General features: G+C 47.3%; 1 long non-coding RNA gene across 1 annotated transcript in view; it reads right to left on the reverse strand.

Annotated features, from left to right (window-relative positions):
* Positions 1 to 222: 222 nt before the first annotated feature.
* The window catches only part of Gm12446 (predicted gene 12446), a 44858-nt gene continuing 39339 nt past the window's right edge, over positions 223 to 5741 (reverse strand). The window contains exons 5-6 of the long non-coding RNA NR_165272.1: positions 1422 to 1768; positions 223 to 783 (exon numbers count right to left, since the gene is read on the reverse strand). This is a non-coding gene — a long non-coding RNA (predicted gene 12446). The remainder of the gene's footprint in view (positions 784 to 1421; positions 1769 to 5741) is intronic.

Here is a 5741-nt window from a genome sequence, read left to right on the forward strand (position 1 = left end):
TCCCCTCTGGGATAACAAAGTGTTCTAAAATTGTGGTAGTGGATACAGATCATCCAGGCCGGGCATGGTGGCACATGCCTTTAATCTCAGCACTTGGGAGGCAGAGGCAGGCGGATTTCTGAGTTCGAGGCCAGCCTGGTCTACAAAGTGAGTTCCAGGACAGCCAGGGCTACACAGAGAAACCCTGTCTCGAAAAACCAACCAACCAAACAAACAAACAAATCACCCATCAGTCATTTAATTATGCATTTTATATTGGTGAATAGTATTATGTGTAAATTATATCTCAGTAATCATCCATCTAAAAGGAATGGCAAATTTTTCTTCCTTTTATTGAAACATCACATACTTCCTCATTACCTACATATTTTTATTTCACTTTGTTTCTTGAAACTGGGTCTCACTGTGTAGCCCTGGCTGTCCTGGAACTCACTGCGTAGTCCAAGCTGGCCTCAAACTTACAGTGATCCACTTGCCTCTGCCTCCCAAGTGATGGGATTAAAAGCATGCCCATTTAATTTTTATTTATCTATTAATTGAAAATATATTTAATTGCTACTTTCTGAAGCCCCACTTAGATTGAAAAGTGTACGTGCAGATACTAACAGGCTCAATGCATCTTAAGATATGAACAAAACTACGCTACAGACATCAACCTTCTCAGGAAAATGGTAACATCTGAAACAGCAATCAGAGATACAGACAGGGCACGGGCACCAGGAGGAAGACGGCAGCAGATTTGTTGCTGGAAGCAACACGAGCCAGAGGACAGCAGGGCAAATCCTTTAAGACAGAAGACGAAAACATGTCAATCCAGATGTTTCACCCAATGACATTAGCCTCAAAATTAAAACCAACAGAGATAGGGAGTCTCAGCTGACCCAGGGCTCAGGGGACGCCTCAGAAAGGGGGGCAATGCTGTCTTCTAGACATGACAGGACTGTGGCATTCGTGCAGTCACAGCAGCCGTGGTTACCTGAACAAGACTGAGCCTGTCAGAATCCCCACGAAGACTGGGGATCCAGGCCCCACCTCTTACCGAGGAGCTGTTGGCAGTTTCATAGCATGTGGTCACCAGGAGGTGTCACATGCTCCACCGAAGGGCCCCACACCCCCCACATAGAGACAGCACTACCTGGACTTACTGGATTATAAAAAGGAATATGTGAGATTGTGAGGGGAGATGAGGGATTTGGAGAGAAGAAACAGGAATAGTTATGATTATATTTCATTGTATGCCTATATGAACTTCTCAAGAATAAAGAAAAACTAAAATAAAAATAAAATCATTGCAGTGGGTTACAGCTTCCCACCAGTAAGGCGGATGCAATTCGGAAAATGGAAACTAACAGGTATTGGCAAGGATCATGGGAACTGGGAATCCTTGCCCTACTGCTGGGAATGTAAAGTCATATGCTCACCTTGCAGAATGGGGTGGCGACTGGCCCAAGAGTTAACCATAGATTACAACAGAACCCAGAAATTCCACTCCAGACCCATCCTCAGTTGAAAACAGAATCACAGTGAGCACCCATATCCAGAGCTCATCATAGCGTCTTCCCTGTAGCCAAAAGGTAGAAACAACCCGACGACGTCCATCAGCCTGGGAGTGGATGAGCAGAATGTGCGTGTGTGCCACTGAATTCTTTTCAGAGAGCAGAGAACCGGTGCCACAGCAGAGCAGCCTTAGAATAATGTGCTGAGTGGAAGAAGCCAAACAGCTCGCTGTACAGTCAGACTCCATGTGCCATTGAGAATCTCCAGCAATCTGCAGACACAGGAAGACTATCAGACGCCAGGAACAGTGACTTCTCAAGTACCATGTTTCCTAATACAGAAGGGAGAACATTCTGGAACATCTGCAGAGATGGCACCGTATTCTGCAGTACTGTAAACGCACAAGGTGCTGCTGAGTCAGACGGTCTAAGTGGCTGAGGTGGTAGATTTTGTGGTTTGTGTGTTTTATCACAACTTCCCAAGCTACACTGGCATAGAACTCATTTAAATGGTTAAATGGATGGATACAGCAGTGGGTGCCTGTAATAGTAATCCCAGCAGTGGAGAGGAGGGGATGGGAGGATTACAAGCCTGTGGCAAGCTTGGGCTACAAAAGTAAGTTTGAGGCCAGCCTGAACTACATGATGAGGAGAGGAGAGGAGAGGAGAGGAGAGGAGAGGAGAGGAGAGGAGAGGAGAGGAGAGGAGAGGAGAGGAGAGGAGAGGAGAGGAGAGGAGAGGAGAGGAGAGGAGAGGAGAGGAGAGGAGAGGAGAGGAGAGGAGAGGAGAGGAGAGGAGAAGGAAGGGAAGGAATTAAAGTGAAAGGAAAATTGTGGCAGGGATCTGACTGACCAGAACAAGTTCTGGGAAGGATGTGAAGATGCCATAACCCTCCACCTCACATCACTGACAGGAAAGACGGGACAGTCACACCGGGTAACAGTTGCTAGCTTCTGGAAATGTGAGCTAACCTATGCAACCTAACATGTGATTCAGCCATTCTCACCCTAGGTACCACACACACACACACACACACACACACACACACACACACACACACATGAATCTCTGTAAACAAATATTCACAGCAACTTTATTTAGAATGGCCCAAATCTGGAAGCTTGCCAAGCCTGCCAACACAGGAATGGATGGAGAAATGGTGGTATCCCATCCATATGATGGACGACAGCAATATAAAACCAATGAGCGGGCTGGTGAGATGGCTCAGCGGGTAAGAGCACCCGACTGCTCTTCCGAAGGTCCAGAGTTCAAATCCCAGCAACCACATGGTGGCTCACAACCATCCGTAACAAGATCTGACTCCCTCTTCTGGTGTGTCTGAAGACAGCTACAGTGTACTTACATATAACAATAAATAAATCTTTAAAAAAAAAAAAACCAATGAGCTAGTGTCGGTGACGCGTTCCACAGTCTGGACAGCTTTGAGTGAGAAGCCAGACAACGCTGTGTCAAACACTGAATGATTCCATTTGGGTAAAACATTAAGAAAGGAAGTCTGCCCCGCAGTGACTAAAGCAGATCATTGGTCCCCACAGTGGGGTGGAAAGGAAGGGAAAGGGGACTTTAAGGGACACAGGAGCCACGGGGAGCGTTGCAGACCTACAGTCCCAGCATGCTGGAGGCTGAGGCAGGAAGAGTGCTATGACTGAGGCCAGCCCAAACTCCTACCAAAGCCTACTTGAAAAAAACAGGGGGAAACAATAAAGCTCTGTGGGCAATGAATATATTCACCAGCAAGATTGTGCCAGTGTTTCTATTTATGACCATTTTTGGTAATTTTTCTTTACTATTGAAAATGCCATACATGTATACAAATACGACCATATACACCCCCATTTTCCCTTCCAACTCATCCAATATCTCCCCAGCATGCCCCTCCCCCACTTTGTCTTCTTTTATTTAGTTTCTATTACCCTCTATGTCTAGTCAGTGCTGCCTCTAAGAATGGGTGTGGGGCCATCCAGTGGGGCACGGGAATCCTGCCAGTGGCCACACAATCCAAAAAGAACGCATCTGCCTACTAACTTCCTATAGCTCCTCAGTGGTGGGCGGGGCCGGGAGGTCTCCATCTATGCAGGAAGTTTTGCGCTTGACCCTGTGCTGGTCTTATGCTGGAGTGCTGTAGCCATGCCCTGTCTAGAACCCAGCACTTCTCAGCCTCTCCGTCCTTGGGCTTACCGTCCTCACTCAGTAATGTTCCCAGAGCCCCAGAGCCTTGGCTAGGCCAGGGGTGTAGGGAGTGAGGGCTCTGATAGAAATGCCCCATTTAGGGCTGAGCACTTCTCAGTTGTACCTCTCTGCACTGACTGCTTCCCACTGCACACACGGGCCATGCTTTATCAAACTGCATGATTTACAAGTGTGAAGCCTACTCTGTTTCAGTAGTGTCGTGATGCAGTTCTCAAAAAGCATTTAAAGTAAAAAGATACTTAGAGAAGATAATACAAATCAAAACATGATCTCTCTCTCTCTCTCTCTCTCTCTCTCTCTCTGTGTGTGTGTGTGTGTGTGTGTGTGTGTGTGTGTGTGTGTGTGTGTGTATGTGTGTGTCCATGTAGGCAGGTGTGGCTAATAGCTTCTTTTTTGTTTGTTTGTTTGTTTTGGGTTTTTTTTTGTTTTGTATGTTGGTTGGTTGGTTGGTTTGGTTTGGTTTGGCTTTTATTTTGTTTGTTTGTTTTTTGGTTTGGGGTTTGTTTGTTTGTTTTGAGACAGCATCTGTCACGGAACCCTAAGCTAACCATTTCGGCTAAACTAGCTGCCCCTCCAACCAGTGCAGGGACCCAGGCCAATAAAGATGGAACATTCTGGAGTATAGGTCTCCCTGGTCCAAGCACAACTGCTGGCGCTCAGTTCAATGACTCTAAACACCACTTCTAATCAAAGCAAGGGTAAAGGAGCCATGTGACCACGTTTGGTCCAACAGTATCTGTCCATCATGTAGTAACCAGTAATGCAGAAGAGATAGACATGTGTGAACATGGCAAATCTATCGACATTACCCATGGCATAAATAGATGTGCTCACACCAACATATTGTAAAGAGACAAAAACAGGACTTAGGAGCCAACCATTGGACTGGGAGAAGGGTCCCCAATAGATGAATTAGAGAAGGGATTGAAGGAGTTAAAGGGTTTGCAACCCCATAGGAAGAACAACAATATCAACCAACCAGACCCCCAGAACTCCCAAGGACTAAGCCATCAACAAAGGAGTACACATGGCTCCAGCTGCATATGTAGCAGAGGATGGCCTTGTCATGCATCAATGGGAGGAGATGTCCTTGGTCCTATGAAGGCTCAATAGATGCCCCAGTGTAGGGGAATCGAGGGCGGGGAGGTGAGAGTGGGTGTTTGGGTGGAGAAACACCTCATAGAAGCAGGGGGAGGGAGGATGTGATAGGGTGTTTTAGGAGGGAGGAAAATCGGGAAAGGGGATAACATTTGAAATGTAAATAAAGAAAATATCCAATAAAAGAAGATAATAATAATAATACCATAGCCTAGTGGGGAATGTGAGCTACAGCCAGAGTGTCTATCCCCTAAAAGAAGGAAGGGCTGCAGCTTTCAAGTAAGCCAAGAAGACCCCTCACCTCCCCAAACAGTCCCTGTACCAAAGCCAAGACCCCAGGTAACCTGAGACATCTGGATGGCAACATTATTTGATTAAACCATCTTTCTCCTGCCTGGAATCAGCCTGTGTGCTCACTGCATCGGGCCTCTCCTCACCTGGTTTACCCACCAAGTCCTGCCAAGAGGCAAGGGCTCTGTCTACACCGGTGCGATGGGAACTCGGAGAGAGAACAACAGAAAACCATTTTGCACTTGGACCTAGCCACATTTCCCCCTGCTTTGGTGATCCTAATCTAGGTTCCCACCCTGCCACCTGGGCTGCATAGCAGCTTCGTGGCCACAGGCAAATCCCTCCGCCTCTGCGAGGCTCAGCTTCCTTACCTGTAAAATGGGAATAGGAGGGCCTACCACCTGCCAGGGTGGTTATGAGAACAAGAATGAGCTCATGTCTGTGGGAATGCTTCGCACACTTGCAGGGGTTTTGAGCCAGGATGTCATCACCATCATCATATCATAGCTGTCTTGCCATGTCTAGAAGGGGAGCCCGGGGCTTGGGGATGGCCCAGAGAAGAGAGGGGCTCCCATCCCGACCCTCTGACTCTGCTGGAGTTAGTCTCCCTAATTAACTCCTGCTGGCAGGGGTTTCCTGCAGGAC

This window comes from Mus musculus, chromosome 4 (assembly GCF_000001635.26).
Source record: "Mus musculus strain C57BL/6J chromosome 4, GRCm38.p6 C57BL/6J".
Lineage (NCBI taxonomy): Eukaryota > Metazoa > Chordata > Mammalia > Rodentia > Muridae > Mus > Mus musculus.